Raw genomic sequence first — 11,593 nt, 5'->3', positions numbered from 1 at the left:
CCTCATATGTTATCAAGTACTATTTTTCAGGAGATGCTCATGTGGATTACTTTTCTGAATTCTTGAATAGCTGAAAATGACTTTTTGTTGCATTCACGTGTTAATGGAAACATAACTCAATACAGAATATTCTTGTATCCCAGGCTTTTTCCTTTAAAATTCTCTAAACATTATTCTGGTGTCTTTTAATTTTGACTGAGATGAGAAAATCCTTTTGATATAGAAATGCTAGTGCTTTTTACTTGGGTATTATTCTTCTGTTATACCTTTGATTATTGCTTCTATTCCATTTGTTATGCTTGTTTTTTAAAATATCTCTATTTGTAGATTGGGTCACCTTTTTTATTTTTTGAGATTTGATGTCTGGTCTTATTTATGTATTATTCTTATAAAATCTCATTTTTTATTGCAGTCAGACTTAGACAGTGATGGCGAACCTATGACACGCTTGTCAGCACTGACATGCGTAGCCATTTCTGATGACACGCGGCCGCTGAGGTTTATTAAATACAATTATATATAACAATTATACATTTATGTTATTTAAACTATAAATATCGCGAAATAATGTTTTTTCCTCAAAGTGACACACTACCCGAGTTATGCTCAGTTTTTTGGCGAAGTTTGACACACCAAGCTCAAAAGGTTGCCCATCACTGGACTTAGATGTAGAAGTTCTCAGAGAAGACAGGCTGTGTTTCTTGGCAGTTTGTTCCTAGTGTTTTCTTTGGCCTCCTTTGTTGTCTTAGCTAAAAGTTCAGCATATTCCGTGACCTCTTATTTTTTTAGTAGGTTGTTTCTTTATAGCAATATACTGATGTTTGTAATGTGGAACCCATGGAGTAACAAGAGGCTGAATCTTGGGTGTTTTGGTCCAATGTTTATTACCTGCTTTGTTTAGGGGCATTCTCACAATGTACTAGCAGTCATCTTCTTTAGAGAAATTTGCGGATTCTGCTAGTTCTTTTGGGCCCCAGGTGACAAGTTACAGTAGTAGTATCAGTGAGACCAGGAATATCGTCCCCTCCCCGCAACCCCCCACCCCCTTGTTTTTTTTGCAATGACCAAGCTGGGAACACTGAAATTGGCATTCACAGTGCAGCCCTGAACAGATTTGCGCTTTCTCTGTCCAGTCCTCCTTTTCTTATAACAGGAATGCTCCTTACTCAGTAGCAATGGGACACAGCCATGGGTCAAGATACCCTACTTCATGGGGAAACCTTGTTTGTCATTCCCCTCACTGATCCAAACCACATTAACCCTTTCATTCTTTACCCAGAGCTTTTCAGCAACTTCTGTGACCATATACTTCTCATAAAAAGTACAGGGCTGGTACTCACCATCCACTTCAGTGAGTTTCTGGCAGCGCGTGCCTGGGAAAGAGATGTTCAGCTTCATCCTGAAGCAGCTGACCCCCTGAAGTACCATAAAAAGAGCCACATTTCTTTTTTATACCTCTTTTCCTTTTGACTTTTAACTTTGTCCTTTTGCATTCTTGGTGAACATTTTTGTTTTCATATTCTAAATTACTGATATGTTTTTCTGCAGTGTTCTATTTCTCATCGAGTGTGGGTTTTGCTATTGTTGTTTATAGTATTTTCTTTTTTTCTTATCTCTTGAGTTCCATTTATATCATAGTCTGCGTATGTCTATTGTATTTTTATTTATTTATGTTCTTTTTAACTGATTATCTTCCTTATGAAAAAATGTTTCACGGAAACTTTTTATCATGTATCTTGAGAACACACAGCAGATACTTTCTGTATTCCATTTCTCAATGTAAATTATTACAGATCATTTTCTTTGGCATTTTAAGAAGATGTTTTATCTGTGCTTCTGAATGTTTGTGTAGGTCCCATCCTTAACCATCTGTAAGCAAGAAGCTATTTATTCAGTTCTGGTGTTTTGCCAGTAGACAGAGTATGGGAAGTCCATATAATCATCTTCATTTCTCACTCATAATCTGATAGAATTGCCCTCCAAGATATATGAAGCTAATAATTGTGCACAGCCCACTTAGATGAAAACATTCATCCAGTGCACCTCTGCTAGATTGAAGTTTAAGAGTTTTTCCTCTGTTCTCACTGCATAGTCTCCAGTCTCTTTATTTTGTAGAAGGGAACTTATTCTTGGATAACCTGAGACAGTGTGGTGTGTATTTGTTTCACCAGAATATTACGTGAAAGTCTCCAGGTTGTAAAAGTCCTTAGGACTTTTGATGATTTCATCAGTGATGGAAACTAATGTAACACCCAGGATGGAGAGAGCTATGCCCCATCAGTTATGTTGAAATTGGAAGTTGTGTTTTTAGAATAGGTGAAGAGAGTTATTGAGTGAGAATATAACCTTACACATCTAAGAAAGTTTTTAGTAGGCATCTGGTTTATTTTGGAGAAGACTGTTTGTCTAAGATAGGGCTGTATATCTTAAATATTTTAGTGAAAAATTGGGACATGGGTTATTATGTATTTCATTGATTCTAAGAAGTACATTTCCCTCCCATTTTTTATAACTGAGTAATTGGGATGTATCTTATAATCTAGCAGCATTTCTTTCTTTTTTTTTATTGATTTTTTACAGAGAGGGAGAGAGAGGAAGAGATAGTTAGAAACATCGATGAGAGAGAAACATCGATGAGAGAGAAACATCGATGAGAGAGAAACATCCATCAGCTGCCTCTTGCACACCTCCTACTGGGGATGTGCCCGCAACCAAGGTACATGCCCTTGACCGGAATCGAACCCTGGACCCTTCAGTCCGCAGGCCGACGCTCTACCCACTGAGCCAAGCCGGTTAGGGCGCAGCATTTATTTCTTAGTGCAAAAATTAATAGTGTCTTATAATCATGGACATCTTAGAGTCAGTGAACTATATTAATAGATGACTAGCTTAGTACCATTTTAAATTGAATCTCCCTTTTTGTTTTGAGTATAGTTAATAATAGCTTTTCTTTTCTCTGGTCAGTTTTGGCCTTCCTAGCTTTATTCACCTGGAAACCTGATAAAGATAGACTGTCAGTTGTGTAACCTAGCACCATTGCTTTTGGTAAAAATGACTCATGATTAATAAATTATATATGAACTGTAAATACTGGTGGGATATTACAGCTTTGGGCTTCCCTGAGTGTGATAACTCTGATAACTTTTATAATTGAGCAAGTCCTGTTGTAAGTCTCAGGAAGCTGTATCTGAGGGATTGGATCTATTGATGGCTATTTGTTACTTCTAAGGTAGGATAGCTACTACACCAATCCATGTGATCGCATTCCTCTTACTCTTGACCTGCCTACCCAGGAGTGCCAAAGCGAATATCCCTTGAATTGCTATGAGGACTCCTGCTAAAGAGTAACTACCTGTTACTGCCTTGCTGGCATGTTTCATGTTTTATATCCTGCTAGGTATAACCAGTATCTAATGTAGCCTGTTTGGGTCTTGTGAGTCTCAGTGTCTAATTGAGCCTAACAAGAGGCATTGTACTTATATATCATGGTTTTCTTTTTCATTTTGTTATTTTGCTTGTAATGTTTGCTGAGTGAATCTGCATTATTATTCTTCATAAGAATTTTAAACTATGAATATATAATAAATATGAGAATATCTAGAATATGTATAGATTAAGAAATAATATAAAGAACATCTGTCTACTATTTAGGATGAGAAATAGAACATTACAAATATCTTTGAAATCCCTAACTGCCTCTTCCTCTCCTATCTATTTTGGTTCCTAATATTGGTTAATCATTTACTTGCTTTCCTTTGTAGTTTTACCTCATAGGTATATTCCCTAAACAATATAATGTTTAGCGTTATTTTTATTGTTTGGAGCTATTTATGTGTATTTGTTCCTCTGTGAATCTTTTCCCCCCCAACATTATGTTTTTGGAAGTCTTCCATGTTGAATAAAAAGCTGTGATTCATTTATTTTCACTGCTCTATAGTATTGCATTATATGACTATACCACAATTTTATTTATTCATTCTACTATTATGGACATTTGTGTTGTTTCTTATTTTTATCCCCAATTACAAACAGCTATTATGAAAACTGTTATACATGTCTGCTACTGCATATGTATACAAACTTATCATGGTTATACTATGGGTGGAAGTGCTGATTAGGGACAATTGCTGACTGTGCACATCTCTACTTTATTAAGTAATGCCAAATTATTTTTCAAATTGGTTTATGGTAGAGGCTTCTGATAGTTCATATCAGCATTTAGAATTGTCAGACTTCTTAAGTCTTAAATTCTTATAGGTGTAAATGGTATCTCATTGTGAGTTTGTATAATTTTTCTCATTAGTAAGGTTGAATTTTTCCATATTTTTATCATCTACTTGTTCTACCAAATATTGAGAGAGGAGTGTTGAAGTCTCCAATTTGTGGATTTATCTATGTCTCTTTTAAGTTCTGTCATTTTTTGCTTCATGTATTTGGAAATTTTGTTAGGCCCATATCTATTTAGGATTATTGTGTCATGATGAAATGGCCTCTTTACCCCTGGTATTATCCTTGTTCTAAGGTCTTCCTTGTGTGTTATTAATATAGCCACTCCAGCTTTCTTTTGATAACATGGTATATCATGTAAAGAGTTATGAAGGGTAGGAGATTTTTACCTTCTTACAAACTAGCAAGTTAACCTGCCAAAAATTTAATAGATGCTGGCAATAGACATGAGATTCTTGGATCTCTACTTTATTACCTGTTAATAAGGAGGAACTGGAGAGATGGTTGCTGGCCAAGTACTGAGAAGCAGATTCACAGACATCTACCTAAGAGAGACCCATGGAGAATTGTCTCCCAACATACCTTTTCATACTTTTTCTTTCAACCAATTTAAAATGCTTTTGTTGTAGACAGAATAATTTAGTTGGGCTTATTTATTTATCTAGTCTGACAATCTCTGTCTTTTAATTGTTGTGTTTAGGTTGTTTACATTTAATGTAATTAGTAATATGGTTGGACTAAAATCTATCTGTGAGTGTCCCCCCCACGTCCCGCGTGATTCAGGGTTCGGGTTCTGGAGGAGGCCGCACACAAATGAAAGAGACTAAACAAGAAAGTATAAATTTGGGAATATTGGGGGCCAGGCGGGAGCCCAACTCAAGGGGAAGGACCCTGCTTTGCTCCAGCCTTGAGATCCCTTTTATTCAGGTTTTGGGATACACCCATAGCCCTTAGGCAGGCAATTCCAATAATAACCAATCAGCAAGGATATACATAAAACTAAAAGGTGGAAGTTGCTTTAGCTACCATTGTCTCAACTAAACAGTGGGTGCTTGGCTCTGACCTTTCAGAGCCTTCAAGGTTAACCAGCCTTCCGGGTTTCTTGTCCACGCCTCTGCTAGTGAAGGCAATGGGCGGCTTCCAACATCTATCCTTGTATTAAGCTGTTTTCTATTCTCTGTTCTTTTGTCCTCTTTTGGATTACTTGGGTATTTTTTTTTTTATCTCATTTCCACTATTTGCTTACTTATTTATATCTCTTTTTTGAAATTATTTTAGTGGCAAACCTAGGGTTTATTAGATATGTTTGTAACTAATCACAGTCTTTCATCATATAATAGCACATAGCTTTAAGTACTTTACAACTGTGTACTCCCAATTCTTCCTGCTCCTCTCTTGTGCTTTTGTTGTCATTTATTTTACTTTTATTTGTGCTATCAACACAGAAATAAATTGCTACTATTTTTGTTTTAGACACTTATCTTTTAAAGCAATTACCAATAAAAAATAAAGTTACACATATTTACTTTCATTTATGTCATTTTCAGTGTTGATTCTTTGTGTGGATACAATTTTCTGTCTGGTATCATATTCCGTCCGTCTGGAGAACATTTTATGGGCAAGTCTGGTGGTAATGAATTATCTCATTTGTTTTTCTGAAAGACTTTATTTTTCCTTTATTTTTATGAAACATTTTTGCTGAGTATAGAATTGTGGATTGTCTTTTTTCTTTCAGCACTTAAAAGATGTAATTCTAATTCTAACAGTGTCTTGCTTACTTTTACTGTAATTCTTATCTTTGATTTTCTGTACATAAAGTATTTCTTTTTTTTCTTTGGCTGTCATTAAGATTTTTCTCTGTCTTTGGATATGGTGTGTCATTGTCTTTGGATACAATGTGACTTTACCTTTAAATATGATGTGTCTGTTTTCCTTTGTTTGATGATCTCTGGACATCTTGGTTCTTTGGCTTGATTTCTTCTATTTAATGTGGAAAATTCTCAGCCATATTTTTTCATGTATTTCTTTTGACCTGTTTTCTCTCTTTCTGTAATTTCAACTACATGTATTTTAGACCATAAGATATTGTCTCACCCTGGCCAGTGGCTCAGGTGGTTGGACATCAGCCTGAGTACCAAAAGGTTACAGTTCTATTCCTGGTCAGGGCACATGCCTGGGTTTCAGGCTCAATTCCCAGTAGGGGGCATGCAAAAGGCAGCCAATCAATTGACGTTTCTCTCTCTCCTCTCCCTCCCTCTCTCTCTCTAAAAATCAATTAAATAACATTTTGTAAAATGATATTGTCTCATAGCCCCTGTATGATTTGTTCTGTTTTTTTTCTTTTTATTCTACTCTCTTTTTTCCTGATAAAGATGCAATTTATCTTTTAGGGAGAATGAAAAGGGTTGTTGTTGCTATTACTGAAGTATTGCTATTTCAGAAGGTGGAACTTTAATATAGAAGCATATTTTTTGGCAAGTAGAGATCTTTCAGATTATTAGTAAAACATATAAGTTCATAATAAGTTTTGTTCCAACTAAAAATGGGTTGATTGGATTTTGGGACCACTACACATGGCACAGGATTGTGGCTGTCATAAAGATAAAATATCTATATATATAAAAAAACCAGCGACCGTAATGGCCATAACGACCAGTCACTATGATGCCCACTGTGGCCAGCAAACCAGCCCGATCAGGGGGTGGGGCTGGCCGGCCAACCTCGTGGCCCCTCCCCCCTGCCAGCCTGACCCTGATCGAACTCTCCCACCCCGATCAAGAGCAGGCCGGCAGGCCAAATGCCCCCTCCCTTCTCCCTGGCCAGCCTCACCCCTGATAAGCCCTTCCCACCAGGATAGGCCCACAGCCCCTCCCCCTGACCGGCCTGCCCCTGATCACACCCCCCACCCCAATAGGGGATGGGGCCAGCCAGCCAACCTCCCACAGCCCCTCCCCCCACCTTGCCCCACCCAATATCGTCTCCCCAACCCCGATCAGGGGCAGGGCCGGCCAGCCAACCACCCATGGCCCCTCCCGCTGGCCGGCCTGCCCCTGAGCGCACCCCCCACCCAATTCAGGGGCGGGGCTGGCCAGCCCACTGCCCATGGCTGGCCCCGCCCCCAATTGGCCCCCCAACCCCAATCGGGGGCAGGGCCCACCTGCCAATTGCCCACAGCCCCTTCCCCCAGCCTTCCTGGCCCTGACTGGGCCCCAATTGGGGTGGGCCGGCCAGCCAACCTCCTGTCATCTCCTCCTCCTGAGAGGCCCAGCCCTGATCTTCCCTGATTGGGGCCGGGCCAGCGGCACCCACCTGTGCACGAATTCGTGCACTGGGCCTCTAGTAATGTAATAATTCTAATGACTTATGAACCAAGTAAGCTATGATTTTTAGTTTTATATGTCAAAGTATTTATTTTTTATCTTTCTATATGTTAATCACTTGGAAGTCATTAGATTCTCATTCTGAATTATGTGTGTTATAACAGTAAATATTTAAATTGGAATAAATATAATATTATGTATTATCAAATAGCTAAACCCACAGATGTTTATTTTACTCTCATAGGACTCTATAGAATTAAATAGACATGAGGTACAATATAAGTAAGAAATCAACATGCTTTGTTTTGTCTTTGTAGTCTATTAATTGAGAAAATGATTTGGAAGTGTAAACGGCGTGCCTTTTATATGAGAAATATTTTCACATATAGAAAATTTAAGACCATGAAAAACTAATAAACCAGTTAGTATAAATAAGACAAACAGAATTTGAAAATATCAAAGTGTGGAAATTTTTTTGAGTATACTAGGTGTGCCAGTTAATAATGTGGATTTTTTTCAATAGATGGAGTTACACATATGTTGATATATATGTGATTTGGTATGTATGCTATTTTGTTGTATTGACAGCAAGCTTCAAAACTTCATATGTCAAATTTGCTGAAGGTGTTAACATCATAGATATTTTTACGCTTAAAAATGTCGAATTTCATGCCAAAAATAGAGCATTTGCAGGAAGTTTTAATTATTTTGAAGAAAAAGTTATCGTATACTTCGGGAAGCTTATGGTGAACATGCTCCATCTCAAGATACTTGTGAACACTGGTTTAAACGCTTTAAAAGTGATGATTTCCATTTGAAAGACAAAGAACGTCCAGGTCAACCGAAAAAATTTGAAGACCAACAATTACAAGCATTACTGGATGAAGATGCATGCCAAACTCAAAAACAACTTGCAGAAAGATTAAACGTTGCTCAACAAACAATTTCCGATCATTTACAAGCAATGGGAAAGATTTTAAAGGAAGGAAAATGGGTGCCACATCAACTGAACGAAAGACAAATGGAAAACCAAAGTATCATCAGTAAAATGTTGCTTCAACAGCATGAAAGAAAGTCTTTTTTGCATCGAATTGTGACTGGCAATGAAAAGTGGATTTATTGTGAGAATCCCAAATGCACAAAATCATGGGTTGATCCAGGTCAACCATCAACATCGACTGCAAGGCCAAACTGCTTCAGAAAGAAGACAATGCTCTGCATTTGATGGGATCAGGAAGGTGTGGTGTATTATGAGCTTCTAAAACCAGGTGAATCCGTTAATACCGATCACTACCGACAACAAATAATCAATTTGAACCACGCTTTGGTCGTGAAATGACCAGAATGGGCCAGAAGACACGGCAAAGTAATTTTGCTTCATGATGACGCACCATCACACATTTCAAAACCAGTTAAAGACACGTTAAAAGTTCTTGCCTGGGAAATATTAACCCACCCGCTGTATTCACCAGACCTTGCTCCTTCAGATGACCACTTGTTCGGATCAATGGCACATGCACTTTCTGAGCAGCACTTCCAAACCTAGGAAGAAGTGGAAAATTGGGTCTCTGAATGGTTTGCCTCAAAATAAAAGTTCTATTGGGACGGTATCCACAAATTACCTGAAAGATGGGGGAAATGTGTAGCTAGCGATGGACATTACTTTGAATAAAGCACTTTTGATGTTTCTCTTGAAATTACAGTGTTTTCTTTGATTACAAAATCTGCCATTATTAACAGAACACCTAATATACAGATGCCTTAAATTACTAAAAGTGATAAATTAAATTTAGCTGGTTTTTTTAATTACATGGTAGATGAATAAAAAGGAATGTCATCTCAAAAGGAAAGCAAGATATGCTTCTAATTTCACATCAATTGAGGTGTGTCAGATTCACTAAATAAAATTTTTTTGGATATGTCTGTTCAAGTGTCTAAAGGTTTTATCATTAAAAAAATCTTACACTTGAAATCTGAAGCTTATTGTGGAATAGGTATTAGTATCTTTTAAAAAATTGGTGGGAACTGGTTTATTATAAGCACTTTTATGTGCTCTCAGCTTTAGTAAGATTCCTTGTCATGATACATTGTACTTTTTCACATAGAGGAAAAGTTTTTTTGACCCATGTTTCAGTAGCTGGCAGATTTTGAAATGGGAACATCTCCAAGTTGATATTGGAGAACAGCCACATAGAAGGACAGGAGCCAAATGCATGAAGCATTTGTTTTTTTGGCAGAAAACCCCAGTATGTACAGATTCTTTTTAAAAATCCAAGTAAACCTAATGATGGGTAGTTTCTTGTTTAGTGATAAATTCCCACTATAGCCCCAGCATACACCCAGGAACAGAGGGTCAAACTTCTGTTGACAACTATGACTCTTTTTGGCTCTACTTTTCCAGTTATAGAACCAGAACAGGAAATTGTTTTTCCTCTGATAAAAAGGAAGACTCTAAATTAGTTAAATGCAATTGGAACCTTGATCTTACACATACATGTGTACACACACAGAGAAGAACAGTGAAAATGCATAGTGTTCTTTTATTATATAAGTTCTTTGATACATTGTAGGCTTGGTTTTGGTAAATATTTATTGAAGAAAAGGAGTTATTTCTTTGTATATAATTTAAACAGATGAAAAACCCTTACATGCAGGTTTTGGACTTTCAAATACATTCTCTTTTTCCATTGTTTCTAGAAATATTCCTGAGTTTTATTCTGGGAATAGTTTGGCATTTTGAATGCTTATTTTTATGCTTGGTTAGGCAGGACCAGAGCAAAGTTAATCTAAGGCTGATTTTGCTCTACTGTTGAGGCAATTACCTTATGATTATTCAACCTGATGTCCTGTGAAGTGTGAGATTTTTTTTTTTTCTGAATGAAACACAAATTATTCCCGCTACTATCTGAGCCCCTGTGAATGTTCCCTCTGTTACTTCTAATTGGTTCTCTTCTTGTTTCTGGTAGATTCTTCACAAACATGTGCTGATATTACTCAATAAGGACTTGAAAGAGGGATCCTCTACAGATTTATTCCACTCTCTGCAACTCTCTCCTCTCTGGTACTCTACAAATTCTAGCAAGTTTGACCTTCCAATTTCCTCGACTCAGGGAGAGTGCTGGGTTCTGCCTGGGTTCCTTCTCCCTCTGCTCCCTGGAAACTCAAAATAGAGCGCTGTTGCAGGGAGGCTCACTTGGTTTCCCTCCTCTTGGGGATTACTCTCCTATTCAGTCATTGTCCAATATCTGAAAACAATGGTTTCATATATTTCTCTGATGTTTTGTTGTTTGTTTGTTTAGTTGTTTCAGGCAGGAGGGTAAGTTTGTTTCCTATTATTCCAACTAAAATGGAAGCCCTGTCTATTCATTTTTTAATGATTCAGCTCAAGTATTAATTTCTCTCCAAAATGTTTCATAATCCATTTCTAGTCAGGAATCATTTAGTTGCAAAGAACCGAAGCCCTTTCAAAGAAGCTCTAATAAAAAGCCAATTTATTATTACAATGCAGAGAAAATTTCTCAGATCTTTATCGCATGGTACAAACAGGTCTGGCTTCTCGTCCATTCTTTTCCTGCACACAAGTATCCTCCGCAGGGTTCTTTTCATTTGCCTTTGGCTCTCATTTGCCAAAGTATTAACTCTACAAGACCTTTCAGCTCCAGTCCTTATACTATGTCATCAGATTACCTATTTATGTGAATGGCCCCAAGGAGCCAGAAAATTAATCTTTATCTTGGGTAAGCAGAGTTCAATAGTGACATGACCGTGATTAATGATATAATTAAAGTAAAATTTAAATTTAAAACAACTTAAGTAAGTTTTTTATGTAAGATATACAACCTATACATTCTGAGTATGAAGTTAAGGTCTTCGATAATACTGAGTAAACACATTGTTTATAGCGAGGTAGCTTATTTTGCTTTTTGATTATTAAATACTATGATTTATCTGTAAAACATTTGCAGAGCATATATTGTATACCAGACACTGTCCAAAGCACTAGTGATAGAAAAGAGCTTATATTCTAGAAAAGGATTTGGTAAACT

The 11,593-nt window shown here is 37.2% G+C and overlaps 1 protein-coding gene and 1 pseudogene across 1 annotated transcript in view; one reads left to right on the top strand and one right to left on the bottom strand.

Moving 5' to 3' along the window:
- Positions 1-11,593, top strand: part of REV3L (REV3 like, DNA directed polymerase zeta catalytic subunit) — a 153,098-nt gene that overhangs the window by 19,670 nt on the left and 121,835 nt on the right. The gene's annotated exons all lie outside the window — the stretch shown is intronic.
- Positions 27-1,398, bottom strand: LOC129150522 (40S ribosomal protein S6-like; annotated as a pseudogene).

This window comes from Eptesicus fuscus, chromosome 10 (genome assembly GCF_027574615.1).
Source record: "Eptesicus fuscus isolate TK198812 chromosome 10, DD_ASM_mEF_20220401, whole genome shotgun sequence".
In the NCBI taxonomy this organism is placed as follows: domain Eukaryota; kingdom Metazoa; phylum Chordata; class Mammalia; order Chiroptera; family Vespertilionidae; genus Eptesicus; species Eptesicus fuscus.
This window is presented reverse-complemented; position numbering and strand designations above follow the sequence as displayed.